A 16,052-nucleotide genomic window follows, 5' to 3' on the forward strand; every position below is an offset into this window, starting at 1 on the left:
GGTGTTTTAATATTACACTGCATATTCATTAAATATAAACACTTTGGGCCCTAAATAACAATGATTTTAAAAATCAAATTATGGTTTATAAAAATTCTGAATTACTATTTTATGCAATGTCCTTCCCTGTCAACACTATACCTTAAGATATTCCTATTAAGGATATACTAAGAAATGTTTTAGAACTGGTCTTGGTTCATATCATTTATAATGTCACACAAGACTTATTTTCTTCAGCAGAATTATTAGATAATTTAATCCTTTTTTCTATTGCATTTTTACTTTCAAAATTTAAAACTTACACTATTATTTACAAATTCTTGAGAATGACCAGATAGAAGTACATGACAATACTGCCCATAGAAAATAGGTTACTAAAAAACAGAGAGACACAGGTAGGCTGAAATGGAGGAAGATTTCCAATGAATTATAATGCAGGGATACTGGGACTCTGGTGGTAAGAATGGTGTAGAATCACTGTACCCCTAAAATGCCTAAACATTCATACTCACTTAATCCAGTTACCTCAATAAAAAATAAATTTAAAAGAACAACCTATAGGAAGCAATAAATTTCTATTCTGATTACAAGAGACTGAACGCTTTTTTCTTATTACTTTATCCTTAGAAAAACGCTTACTTAGTAAAACTTAATTTTATATAATAAAATTTGAAAAATGATATGAAAAATATAGATTCCCAAGGAAAACTGCCGAGTTTTACAACAGCATTTCTTCTATTCATCCCTCACTCACCTAGTGTGCAGGCAGCTGTCTCTCCAACAGATCAAATTCATTCCTTACCCCATTTGCCAAAGACACTTTTGCCCTCAGTCATTGCAATTTTGTGACTTCTCATTCAGATTTTAGCTCTCCAAATAGCTATGGCTAAAATGGAAGTATTTTCGTAGCATACACCAGATCAAGGGTTAATAACAATTATTTATAAAACACTCAAAAATTCAACAATATAAAATAATAATCTTATCAAAAAATGGGGAGAAAGAATAATTGAACACTTATCCAGAGAAAAACATGTGGATGCCCAGTAGGCATATATAAAAGAGTGTCATCATAGGGCTGTAGTAACAGTGCAGTGGGTCAGGTATTTGCCTTGCATGCAGCTGACCTGGGTTCAATAATGGCACTGAACAGGGTCCCTGAGACCTCCCTGAGAAATCCCTGTATGCAAAACCATGAGTGATTCCTGAGTACCACTGAAGATTTCTTTTTAGCCCAAATTTTTAAAAAAAGTATTCATCATTACTTATTATCAGAAAAATGCAAAGCAAAACAGCAATGAAATAGTATCGCATACCAATGGCAATGGCATGTCCAAAAAGACCAGAAACAAATAGTATTGACAGGGTGCAGCAAGAAAGAAACCACTGGTTGGAGATTGCATCTGGGTCAATATCTAAAGAAAAATTATAAATACTTCTCAAAGAATAAAGAAATATCATATGACCCTGTAATTCCATGCCTTGGCATCTATTCCAAGAACACAGATATATTAATGTATATAAAATATTATTTATGAAAGATTATAATCTATTTGATATTATTATTAATTATTACAGAACATTAATATGTTGTGTGTTTAAATTTTTAATTATATATAAAATATTAATGTAGAATATATAAAGACAAATCAACGATCATTGCACCACTCAGTACAATAAAAGATATGCTAATAATCCCAATATCTAGACAGATGAATGGATAAAGAAGTTTTTGTATGGGACAGAAGAGATAATACAAGGGTTAAAGCATTTGCTTTGCATGTGGCCAATCCCCAGCACTACATATGGTCCCTAGAGACTTCCAAGTGTGATTCTATCTTTTCTTTTTTTTTTTTTTTTTTGCTTTTTGGGTCACATTCGGCGTTGCACAGGGCTTACTCCTGGCTCATGCACTCAGGAAGTACTCCTGGTGGTGCTCGGGGGACCATATGGAATGCTGGAAATCAAACCTGGGTTGGTCTCGTGCAAGGCAAATGCCCTACCTGATATGCTATCACTCCAGCCCCCCAAGTGTGATTCTTGAGTAAAGAACCAGAGTAAGACTTGAGCACCACCAGATGTGCACCAAACCACCCTTCAAAAAATTTTTAAAAAGAAGTTCTGCTTTATATACACAACAGGATACTATGAGACTTTAAGAATAGATGGAATCTTCCCTTCTGTTGCAATATGGAGAGAGCTCGAGGGTATTATGTTAAGCAAAATTAGCAGAGGGAAAAGGACAAATACCAGGTGCTATCACTCATATATGTTATGTAAGTGAACAAGCAAGGAAATAAATATAGAGTGTTGAATAATAATAGACTCTTGCACTTTAGTTACCAAGTAATAGGGGAGGAGTGTGTGGTGGCAGAGCAGAAGTCTGACTAGAAAAGACACAGGATAGTGATGGAGAGTCTTGAGCATGATGATGTGGTGAAAGTGTAGCAACTTTGTCCATCAAAAGCATAAATCTTAGCACTATTGTAACCAGATTGCCTCAACTACAATAAAATAAAAATAAATTTTTAAGACACACATAGAATGAATAATGATTCCTAAGTGCAGGTTACCTGTGAATTCCCTTTCCTCTGCTCTCTCTTTGAGATGCACTCTTCTTTTTCAGTGTCTGTCCTACCTTGAGGTCATAAAGTATTATAAAGTGAATTCTGGAGAAGTAGTTGACATGTAAATAAACAATTACTCCTGTGTAAAAATAAAAAGAAAGGGCGCGCAGGCGGCGAGGCAGTCGAAGGAAGGAAGAAGGCCAAACTGGTTGCTTGATCGGTTTATTTCATGTCCATCTCCATTCTCCTCTGATTCTCCTCCTGCTTCTTTCTCCCCCATCCTACTTCATTCTCTCTCTCTCTCTGCCTCTCTCCCAGCTCTCGGTCTCTCTCTCGATCTGTGGATCTGGCCCCCGTGGATCTGGCCCCCGTGGATCTGGCCCCCAACCCACTCTTACAGCCTAGTTAAATCTCCACCGCATGAGGGGGTTGAGGCATACACAGAGGTGTGGTCAGCAATAGGGTAAGGTTCTTTTCCCTCAGGGGATGCTTCTCCTAGGACTTAATTTTCTTTCAGCAGGAGGATCCACCCAAGGGCAGAGTCCCATGAATGTGTTTCTCTTCTCCTCAGCCAGCAAACATATAAGAATTCATAATATTAATTATTTTGTATGGACACAATAAGAGATGCATTAAAGCTTATAGAATTGCTCTCCTGGGGCCATCTCAATCTCAGACTACAGTGCTCAGGCCAGATCAGTCTTTCCTATCCCTGGCAGGGTCCCAGTCTCATAATTACTATTGGATCATGACAGCATTTGTCTATGATCAAGCTCTTAACTTATAGTTAAGAATTAGGCACTTTGGCCAGGCCCATCTCGATGCCAGGGTAGCACATAACTCACCGCTTGCCCTGGATCCTTCCCATCCCACGTCGGGGACCCTACTTTGGGGTGCTAGGAACTGAGGGCAACTGAGGCTTAAGTGGAGAAAGCAGATGCCCAGGAGGGAATATCGAGGCCAATTAAGTCTTAAGTTATAAAAACATAATATTGTCTTCTTGTGTCTATACAAAAAAGACATAGCTTTAAAGTAAATTATTCAAAAGGCATAAAGAGGAGAGAAAGGCAATGTTATAATATTCAGTGTCCTAGGAAGTTCTGACCTTACCAATTAACAGAGTTTGATTAAGGGAAGAGCAGATAAACTGGTAGAAATGGTTACAGATAAACAAAGGAATGGGAGTGACTCGGGAGCACTTTGATGGGTGTGACTGATAAACCTAAGCTCCTAGTGGCAAGGGGGAAAGGACAAACCAATGATATCCAACATACTCCCCCCAAAAATCAATCATAAAAATTCTCTTTTAGGATAAGAAGAATGTCTCTTATTATTGTCTTTACTCAGGTTTCAGTTACCATGAGTGATAGAGGCCTACTAATACCCAAAATCTTGGAAATCCTAACGTGTGCTCAGATATTTAGTGAATTTTATTCAGAAAACATAATATCAGACACAGATATTCACATTTTATTGTTTATTGCATAGGTGAGATGAATGGCATTTCCTAAAAATAAATAAGACAGCTCTTTTTCTAATGGATCTTAAGATTCAGTAGTGCCACAAAATATTTTTATCTTAATGGAGCACCTAAAAATTTATTGTGAAAAAGATATGTAGCATAAAAAATCTACTACTTTAAGCATTTTCAAGTGTATAATGCAGTAGCATTGGGTAAACTCACATTATGATACTTTTGTGCTCATAATAACATTATTTCATTGAGAGTCATAAGCTTGAGTACATATTGAGTAAATCATATTCCTCACCTTAGGAAGTTTATCATCTGGGTAAACTTCATTAAACAGCATATGCGATGAAATAAGTCAAAAAAATTTCAGGTTTCTCTTTCTGTGTCTCTATTTATCTCTCTCTCTCTCTTTCTTTCTCTCATGCACATGCTTTTGTTCTCTCTCTCTTTCTTCCTCTCTTCCTTCTATTTCATTTCTATTTTTAAAATTATATAAAGTGGATTACCAAAATATATAAAACACAACAGTATGAAATAATGGGATTCTGTCAAAGAACATAAGGGTAGAAAGTGAAATGGAGCCACGTGTGAGGTTAGTACAGAAAACCTTGCTGTGAAGTCCGATAAACCCATTAGAGACAGGCATCAAATTGTATTCTACTGCTCCCAGAGCCAGTGTAGCATGGAAATAAGGGCTGTTACAAGATTCACAGTGTCCTGCCAAAAGGCATAAAACAAAAACAAGTGCTTAAAAGCACATCGTTTTTCTTAAACCAGAGAGAAAGCTCTCAGGTGAATTGTAACAGAGGCTATGTGTGGTATAATGAGCCACATCTATCCATAGTGTCTACAGGAGTGAATTGTTATGGACTGTCTCTTATTAACAACCTTTATGAAGACTAATGTTAATGCCTAAAAGTAAAGATAATGTGGTTCCAGTGCTCAGTTCTCTCCTGGTCTCATCCAACCTAGGACAAATTTTAAAGGATTCAGGGTGAACTAAGGTACACTTAGATGTCTATGCCTGCTGTCCTTAAAATGACTTTAGACAGATGGGGCAGTGGACACATCCCCAAGTGTATGCCTATATCTTAACAACTGCTTCTATTTAATTTATTTTGCCTTTAAAAATGTAGTCATTATTTATGGATACTTATAACATGAGAACCTTAAGGAGGTATTGTGGGATTTTTTGTACACAGGTTTGATCTTTGGCAACACATATGGTCCTCTAAGCCCTTCCAAAAGTGATCCCTGAGTGTGGATCCAGGAGTAAACCCTGGGTACTACCACAAATGGCCTAAACCATGCCTCATCTCGCCACCTCCAAAATAAAATTTCTACTCAGGATTTAAGTTGAGAGGCCACATCTGTTATGTAGAGGGATAAAGGTAAAATGAAAGACGCAAAGGTTGTTGACTTTACCAGTTGTCTTTGAACATTTCCCAGGTGCAGAAACTCACCTCCAAGAAGAAACAATTGGCTCAAGTTTAATAATCGAGTGGGAAACCTAGAATTAAACATTTTGATGAGTTCCAGAAACACTACCTCAAAATATGGCGTGTTGGCATATTGAATACTTTAAGCTGCAAGAATAGAATACGCAGAATGGACTTTTTGACCTTTCACTGAAGCAAGTTAGAAGTTTGGTCTGAGAAGTGCCTCCTTACACTTGGATGAAAGGAGCATTGAGTATTTTGTTTGTTTTTTTTTCTTGGGCTCCATCCAATGGTGCCCAGGGTTTATTCTTGGTTCTGCATTCAGGTATTACTTCTGTCAGTGCTTTGGGGGACCATATGTGATGCAGGGAATTAAATCCCTGTCAGCATCATGCAAGGCAAACACCTTATCCAGAGTACTATCTCTCTGACCAGAAAGAAGTAACTTATCTCTGGAGACACAAAAGAATAGGAATGAACAGGCCTTGCTAAGTTTGCCCCAGCTCACTCCACTTGGCTTACCTTTGTCCTATAACATCTTTCCAAGTCTTCACACTTCATCAAACATAGTATAAACAATTCAGTTCGAACCATTTTTTGGTCTTTTATTTCCTTATAAAATGCCCCATGTCATGAAAAACTTTACATTACATAATTTTGTATATTTTTCTCTTAATCTGTCTTTGGGTTGGTGGTAGGCTGCTCTGGGGGCAATACCCAGTAGTGCTCAAGGTCTATCCCCAGCTCTGTTCTTGGGTGTTATCCCCAGTGATGTTTTGGTATCAAACCTGGGCCTATGCATGCACTCCATGCATTGAGCTATCTCTCTGGCCCAATTTGCGTTTGTTTGAGAGATCCAATCTAAGAACTTTGAAGGACAGAGGAAAACAAACAAACATATTTTCCTTCTCTACAAATAATAACCAAGATCCAGAGACTATAAAGCAAAGCTCCAGGAAGAGAGCAACACAGAATCTCTTGCCCTCACGCCTGGCTGTCTTCACTGGGGCCCCTTGGAGGGGACGGGCTGAGTTTCCCTCCCCACCCTGAGCAGAGCCCCGGCAGTGGAAGACCTCCAGAACCCAGCCACAGCCATGCTCAAAGCCACTCTCCACACACTTGATGAGCCTCATGCATAAGGGAACTGACAGAAGAACCCAGGTGTTCGGAACTCGGGGCTGAGATCCCCAAGCCTGCTCAGATTGGCTCTGGGTCTCCTCCACCCAGACTCCCCTTTTCCAGTAGCTTGGCAGTCATGCCTACAAACTGCCCGAGGTGCCATGCAATCCCATCAACGGTCAAGATCCAGAGACTATAAAACAAAGCTCCCAGAAGCTTTTGCATTTGCGTTTGCATTTGGGGCCAACCGACCTCTTATAGTCTAGTTCTCCTTCTCAGAGAATCCAGCAAGCTACTGAGCATATTCTTCCCATACAGCAGAGCCTGACTAACTCCCTTTGGCATATTCGATATGCCAAAAACAGTAACAATGATGGGTTTCATTCCCCTGACCCTGAAAGAGCCTCCAAAACGTTGGGAAGGATGAATAAGGAGAAGCTGCTAAAATCTCAGAGCTAGGACGAATGGAGATGTTACTGGCACTCACTCAAGCAAATTAATGAACAATGGGATGACAGTGACAGTGACAAATAATAACTACTTGGGGGTTGGTTTTAATTTACAAACCCCAAAGAGCAATATCCCAAAATATGAGCTTCCATAAAATTGCCTCATATATTTATAATTATTGGTAATGGCAGCATAACCCTCATCTCTGTTTTTGTTCATGCTCTTTTTTACATGTCCAGCCCATCTGATTTTCAACTCCTTGGCAAACGAGACAGCATCCCTGATTCTCGATGGTTGATGAAGGTCGGAACTCAGGATTTCTTATCTCACTTGAGTGAAGCGTGATACTCCAAGCATAGCTCTGTCGATTCCTCTTTGGGAGACCCAAATATCATTCTCATCCTGTTTTCATAGGAACCAGATCTCTGAGGCATGTGTTAGTGCAGGAAAGAAGGTAGAGTCAAGGAGATGTGCCCAGAGCTGGAGGTTCTTCGTCCTCTTAGCTATTAATTCCATGCTTTTGTTATAGGCAACAACATATAATGGCAAAAGACCTCAAAATGGCTCTAGAGCGAGTTAGAGTCCTAGGGGATGACCTCAGGAGAAACAACATAAGAATCATGGAAGTGCCGGAACCACACGGAACCAATCCCAATGAAAAAAGCACCATTAAAGACATCATTGCTAAAAAATTCCCAGAGCTAGAGAATGCGGACATCCAGATCCAAGGAGTCCGAAGGGTGCCAGCTAAAAGGGACCCAAATAGAAAATCCCCAAGGCATATCATAGTCAGAATGATGGATGCCGTGGATAGAGACACAATACTGCAAGCAGCAAGATCAAAGAAGGAGATCATATACAAAGGCGCACACCTTAGATTCACAGCAGACCTATCAGAAGAAACCCTCCAAGCCCAGACAATGGTGGGATATAGTGAAAAAACTTCATGAACTGAATGCCTCACCAAGAATACTCTACCCGGCTAAACTCTCAGTTAAACTTGAAGGAACCATACACTATTTCATGGACAAGCAACAGGTCAGGAACTTCATAGACTCAAGACCAAATTTAAAAGAAGGACTCAAAGGGCTACTATAAGACAAGGAAAAAGACCTACAAGAACAACAAACCCTACAGAAAAATGACACAAAATCCCATGATAATAATTTCTCTTAATGTTAACAGTCTAAATGCACCAATCAAGAGGCACAGAGTGGCAAAATGGATTCGGAAACTAAACCCAACTTTCTGCTGCCTACAAGAAACACATCTGAATAGTCAGAACAAACACAAACTCACAATCAAAGGATGGAAAACAATCCTGCAAGCAAACAACCCCTCAAAAAAAAGGCTGGGGTGGCCATACTAGTATCAGATAGAATAGATTTCAGGCTGAAAAAGATCAGAAGGGACAGCAAAGGTCATTTTATATTCACCAAGGGATATATACAACAGGAAGAATTCACACTCCTAAACATATACGCACCTAATGAATGACCAGCTAAATACTTAAAAGAACTCCTAACAGAATTTAAGGAGGACATAACTAGCACCACGATAGTAGTTGGAGATTTCAACACTGCCTTATCACCTCTGGATAGATCGACAAGAACAACACTCAGCAAGGAAACGATGGCCCTGAAGGAAGAAATGGAGGAGACAGGGCTAATAGACCTATACAGGGCTATATACCCCAAAAAGAAAGAATACACATTCTTTTCCACTGCACCGGGAACGTTTTCCAAAATAGACCATGTTCTGGGCCACAAATTATACCTTAATAGAATTGGGAAGATAGAAATTGTATCAACTATCTTTTCAGACCATGATGCACTGAAGATGGAAGTTAATCATGCACAGACGCGGAGAACCAAATCAAACACTTGGAAATTAAACAACTCACTATTGAACAATGAGTGGGTCACGGAGGAAATCAAGGAAGAAATAAAGAGATACCTCGAAAAAAATGAGAATGAAGACACAAGCTACCAGAACCTATGGGACGCAGCTAAAGCTGTGTTAAGGGGAAAATTTATAGCTCTGCAAGCCTTCCTCAGAAAGGAAGAAAGGGCCTATATAGATAGCTTGACTTCGCAGCTCAAGATCTTAGAAGAGGACCAGCAAAAGGAACCCAAACCAGACGGAAGGAAAGAAATAATAAAACTTAGAGCAGAAATTAACGATATGGAAACCCGAAAAACAATCCGTAAGATCAATGAAACAAAGAGCTGGTTCTTCGAGAAAATAAATAAGATTGATAAACCGCTAGCAAGACTCACAAAAAAAGAAAGAGAGAAAACCCTAATAAACCGAATCAGAAATGAAAAGGGGGACATCACAACAGAAACCAAGGCGATTCAAAGGATCATCAGAGACTACTTTGAAAGTCTGTATGCCACGAAGCAAGAGAACCTAAAAGAAATGGATGAATTCCTTGATTCCTACAATCTCCCAAGACTGAGCAAGAAGGCGTGAAATACCTCAATAGGACCATAAATATCAAGGAAATCGAAACTAATCAAAAGTCTCCCCAAAAACAAAAGCCCAGGTCCAGACGGATTCACTGGCGAATTCTTCCAAACATTTAAAGAAGACTTGTTGCCAGTTCTCCTCAAGCTTTTCCAGGAAATTGAAAAGACAGGAACCCTTCCGAACAGTTTCTATGAGGCACATATCTCCCTATTAATTCCATGCTTTTGAAAGCGTTCCACACTGCTCTCTTCCTCCTGCATAGCTCAGGTGCCAGGTGGTTCATCATGTTGAGTTCTCGACCCAGGTACTCATAACTGCTACATTCGGAGATGTTTGTTTCATTGAGAGCAAATGGAAGATCAGGAACTAGTCTGTTTTTCACGAACATTGTCTTCTTGAGATTCAGCTGCAATTCGACCTTTCCACACTCACGGTCGGCCAGCATTCAGGCTGCTTGGCTAATGTTTAGTGTTATTAGAACAATGTCATCAGCGAAGTGGAGGTGGTGTAGTTGCTGACCATCTATCTTCACTCCCATTCCTTCCCATTCCAGTCACCGCATGACATTCTCGAGGCTGGCAATGAAGAGTTACGGTGAAATGGTGTCGCCCTGCCGAACCCCTCTCTTCATGTCGATGATTACTTCCTTGTAGAATGGTGAGATCCTGATTGTGAATCCGTAATTCAGCCTACAGAGGATCCTGATGTACTGTGTTTGAATGTCCTGTTTGGCTAGGGCTTCAATGACCTCTTCAGTCTCAACAGAATCAAAGACCCACCTATCACATGGTCAGACTTCTTCATCAAGAACCTGAACTAACGTTTTGAGGTTCTTCATGTACCTGGAGTGAGCAGACGCCACTGGGCTACACTAACATATAACAAGGATGAATGGAGATGTTACTGGCACCTGCTTGAGCAAATCAATGAGTAACGGGATATCAAGTAATCAAGTGATCAAGTGATGCTCTTTTTTGTGTCTTTTCCTCTTCCCTTAAAAATACATTTTCTCTACCTAGATATATCAGTTTGATTTCTTCTCATGACCTTCAATTACCTTTAATTACAATTTTTTTTAAGATTTTTTTTCAAATAATTACATTTTCACAGGTTTTGGAGGGGTCACCACTTAATCTACTATAGTGCTACGTGCTACTTGGTTTCTGATATATCCACACAAGCAGAGTTGGTCGCTTTTGGCATCCGTGCTAACCTCAGAGCTGACCAGAGCAGGTGTTGTTTTTGGGTCAGTGGTGACTATAAGACAATGCTCTTCTCCTTCTCCCCAAGATCCTCAGTGTTGAGAAGCATCAGGCCAAAACTAAGTACTGCGATCAGGGTTACTCCACTTCCTGCCATTATTCCCAGTGAAGAGTTTCAGTTCAATTTCCTGCATGGCAAATTACAGAGATAAAGCTCCTTATTTCCTTTTTTTTCAAGACTCCTACCATCCTTTTATTTATAGCATAAAAAATAAATTCTAATGAGCTCTTACTTCTATGGTTGTTTTATCTAGAGATATTGCATATTTATGCCGGTAAGACATTCATTCAGCATCTTCAGCATTTTAGAATTTAATTCCCACCTGCCACTATTATTTTGATTCACATTGTTTATAAACTTTTTTTTCAAATATCAAGGCACAGTATTACCTGACACTCTTTCCTCTCTTTTCATAGGTCATAAATTCCCTTTATCTTGGAGCTACCCTTGAAGAATGAGATTGACTATAATGGGCACCCACATTTTCTTAGAGGAAATTGCAATATCCGATATCTTAATATGCAATATGAAGTGTTCTTTAAAGTGCTCTCAAGAGACAGAAGAGGATGTGGAAATTACAGTCAGCTCTTAACTGCAGACCGCCTGCATCTCCTTGAGTTCTGAGAACTATCAGTGGTAGGTTGAAGAAGGGAGTGAAATCAAAACTCATTTTAGCCAACTTTGTCATGTGTACAGAAAAATATTTTGTGAGAAAAATCTTGAAATCTTTGACTAATAGGAGGTGTCTAGTGTCTACTGTGAATTCCACTTTTTCTTTTTTTTGTTTCTACTTTTTCTGACCTGTTCAAAATCCCTTCCCTCAGCTGGCAGAGAATAAGGCATCACTTTGATATTCAAATTTTGGAAATTTCAGAATGTGTCCAAATTCAGAATGTGGAGACATTATGAAAGACATTAGAAATTATAAATGATTTGCCCATTATTTATCTCCAGGCTTTCCTGGTTTTTATGAAATTTATTACTTTTCTTTTTTATTCTAAAAGATAAAGATGCCTGGAAGGGCCTCAAAGTCTCAGGAAGCTCTGATGAATCACTAAAGTAATGAAAGCACTTTTTAGAATTCATATTTTATAATTTACATTAAATCTTTTCCAGAAACCTGTTTCTCAATGTGAGGATACATTTATTTCACAATGAAAGTCAAGCTGACAAAACCTCAATTGCTTTTCATCAATACTACTAGAAGGGAATTCAATTCAGTTTATGTAATAGAAAATCTTACCGCTTCTGAGATGTTTTTGCTTTTGTTTTTGCTTGGTTGGTTTTTTGCTTTTTGTTTTTGCTTTTTTTTTTCTTACAGAAAAGACTGAGACTACTAGATTTCAATCCTCATATGACAGGACTATTGCAATTGTCCCTTAACATGAAAGACCATTCATGTTCCAATATTGTTGTTTTTAGAACATACACTGTGTTGAATATGAAGCAAATCTGGAAAGGACTATTAAATAAAGACATTTTACAGCAGGTCAAGTAAAATTCAGTATTAATTCAGTTACTTTTTGCATTAATTTTCACTTGAAGATAAGCAGCAGGTTTGATATTCACAACATGCCAATCCCCAAAATGGCATCTTGGTTCGCTGAAGAGTATTTTAAGTGAAGGAGTTTAAGGAAATGAAAGGTCACTCTGACCTGGTCCTGATTTTTTTTCCATTTCTTTTTTCAAATTGATTAATGAATTAATTTACAAAGCTGTTCGTGATTGGGTTTTAGTCATACAATGTTCCAACACCTTTGCCTCCACCAGTGTAATTTCCCAGCCCCAGGGCTCCCAGTTTCTCTTCCAACCTCCCAAGCACCCACTTCACCACCTACTTTTATGGCAGGCACCTATCTTCTCTTTCTTATTTTAGCATTATGGCTTGTAATACAGATGCTGAAAGGTTATCATGAATATCCCTTTACCTTCATTCAACACTCAGTTCCTGTCCAGAGTGCTCATTTCCAACTAATGTTGTCATAATGGACCGTCCTCTATCTTAACTAACCTCTACCTCCAACACTCTTGTGGTGCTTTCCAAACATTGTCCTGTCCTCCTAACCTTTTTTCCCTAGCCTTGGGTATTAGATTCATACTGCTTTTTTTTATGTCCCACAGATAAATGCAGTCATTCTATATCTACAAATTTCATGACCTAATTTTTCCTAACAGCTGTGTAGTATTCCACTGTCTAGATGTACCACAGTTTCTTTATCCATATGTCTGTTCTTGGGCAGTCAGGTTGTTTCTAGATTCTGGCTTTTGTAAATAGTGCTGCAATGAACATAGGAGTGCAGATGGTGTTTCTGTTGTGTGTTTTTGGACTCCCGGGGTATATCCCCAGAAGTGGTATTTCTGGGACAAATGGGAGCTCAATGTCTAGTTTTTTGAGGAATGTCCATATTATTTTCCAAAATGGCTGGACCAGCTCTTTGCCCTGTCTTTCTCCCCTGAGGAAATCTTTAAGATTTTCATGTGAGAAGATCCCTATACCCTAAGGAAAGGAACATCCTTGATTTTGAGATCAAGAGACATCAAGAAAAGCACAAAGAGGATTTGCTAATTTTACTCAGATTATCATATCTAGCAAAATTGTCTCCTCTGGCATATCATTTTTCTACCAAATCTACTTTTCATCTAATCTAGCATGAATGCACAGGTTTGCCACTCTATCAAATTTTCATTACCTTTCAATGGCTCCTATGTCTTCTAAAGCTTACATTAAACAAATGTGCACGTTTCTCTCTTGTTAACCTGTCTTTATCAGCCCTCATTATAAGACTAATGTCTTATCCTAATGGAGAAAATTTTCATGCATAATTTTTTTTTTTGCTTTTTGGGTCACACCCAGCGATGCTCAGGGGTTGCTCCTGGCTTTGCACTCAGGAATTACTCCTGGCGGTGCTTGGGGGACCATATGGGATGCCGGGGATCGAACCCGGGTCGGCCGCGTGCAAGGCAAACGCCCTACCCGCTGTGCTATCGCTCCGGCCCCTCATGCATAATTTTAAAGTGATTTTGGTGAGAGTATTGATCTGGGAAAGTGTTCTACAAAACAAGTGAGTTTGGACTAAAGCTGAGGTTAAATGTGGGAAGAATGTAATATAGTAAATCCTTATTTAACATTACCAGTAGGTTCTTGGAAACTTAAAAGGAAAGAAAAGGTCCAATCAAGTCAACTTTATTATAAGCCAATTGACAAAAACAAGGGTTGAGTTTCTATAGCTTTTTTCTGGTAACAAAGCATCAAACATAAAAATAAAAAAAATAATAGTTCTAATATTAAATAATAATTTAGGACTGGAGCGAAAGTATAGTGGATAGAGTGTTTGCCTTGCAGGCAGTCAACCCAAGCATCCCACATGACCACCCAAGCACTGACAGGCATGATTCCTGAGTGCAGAGCCAAGAATAACCCCTAACATCACCAAGTGTGTCCCCCAAACCAAATAATAATAACAGTAATAATTCAGCAAGAAAAATCCAAATTAAAATACCCCAAGACACATCCTGATCAAAATGACCAAAACTGATCCTGCAGCAGTCCCGCCCCACGCCCCGCGCACCCCATCCTCCGATCTGGCTCTCTAACTGCGGCCTGCCCACCAGGTTCCAAGACCAACCCTCAGCCACACCCTCCCGTCCCCCACTTCCCGCAGCCACCTGGGGTCCCTGAGGTCTTCCCAACTGGCTCTCTAACAGGAAGACACTGGGGGCGTGGCCTGCACCTTAATGGGCGTGGTCTCGAAGTGGGCGGGGACTCCCATCAGAGCAGAGGCAGCTAACGTGGCCACCATTATTATTTTTGACCGCAGCACAATAGGTATTGTCTATTTGTTTGAAAATTACTTTAGCCATCTCAACTACTTATGCAAAATATCCATTAGCTTAGTTCAACACTATAAAAGCTGTCAGTGAATAAGGGAAGCTTAGCACAACCAGAGCCCCTCCTTCCCACAACAAGAGGGAACAGGAATAAATAACTACAAAGTTCCAACTCTACACCTCCATAACAACATGAAGAAGCAGCGAAAATCCCCTCCACCAAAAGAGGGAGAAGAAAAGATTCCAGAAGCGTCAACAGGGGCTACTCACATCTACAACCTCTCAGATAAACAATTCAGAGACGAATCTGGAGGAGAGTTGACCTACTCCAAGCAACCATGGACCAGACATCCAATAAGTTAAGGGAGGAGATGAATGAAGCACTGGAACCGTCTACCAAGAAAATGCAGGAAGAAATGAGAGCAGAAATTTCAAACCTACGAACGGAAGTCACACAAATAAAGGAATCGGTAGATGAATTAAAAATCTCAGTAGATGCCCTCAACAGTAGAATGACTACAGCTGAAGACAGAATCAGCGACCTGGAAGATGAGCTGCAGAAAGCTTATAGACAACAACAAATCATGGCGAAAGACCTCAAAATGGCTATAGAGAGAATCAGAGCCCTGGGGGATGACTTCAAGAGGAACAACATAAGAATCATTGGAGTACCAGAAGCACAGGGAAGTAACCCCAATAAAAAAAAACACAGTCAAAGACATCATTGCTAAGAAATTCCCAGAGCTGGAGAAGGCAGGCATCCAGATCTAAGGAGTCTGAAGAGTACCAGCAAAAAGAGACCCAAATAAAAAGACTCCAAGGCATATCAAAGTCAGAATGACTGATGCTATGGATAGAGACACAATTCTGCAAGCAGCAAGGTCAAAGAAGGAAATCACATACAAAGGAGCACCCCTCAGATTTACAGCAGACCTGTCAGAGGAAACCCTCCGAGCCCGAAGACAATGGTGGGACATAGTGAAAAAACTCAATGAAATGAATGCCTCACCAAGAATACTTTATCCGGCTAAATTCTCACTCAAACTCGAAGGAACCATACACTATTTCTCGGATAAACAACAGCTCAAGAACTTCATAGACTCAAAACCAAACTTGAAAGAAGGTCTAAAGGGGCTACTGTAAGACAAGGAGGAGCCCCATAAGAACAACAAATACCACAGAAAGATGACAGAAAACCCTATCACAATAATCTCTCTCAATGTCAATGGCCTAAATGCACCCATCAAGAGACACAGAGTGGCAAAATATATCCGGAAATTAAACCCAACATTCTGCTGCCTGCAAGAAACACACCAGAACAAACAGAGTAAACATAGACTCAAAGTCAAAGGATGGAAAACAATCCTGCAAGCAAACAACTCCCTTAAAAAAGCTGGAGTGGCCATCCTGGTATCCGACAACATAGATTTTAGTTTGAAAAAG

Source organism: Sorex araneus, chromosome 4 (genome assembly GCF_027595985.1).
Source record: "Sorex araneus isolate mSorAra2 chromosome 4, mSorAra2.pri, whole genome shotgun sequence".
NCBI lineage: Eukaryota > Metazoa > Chordata > Mammalia > Eulipotyphla > Soricidae > Sorex > Sorex araneus.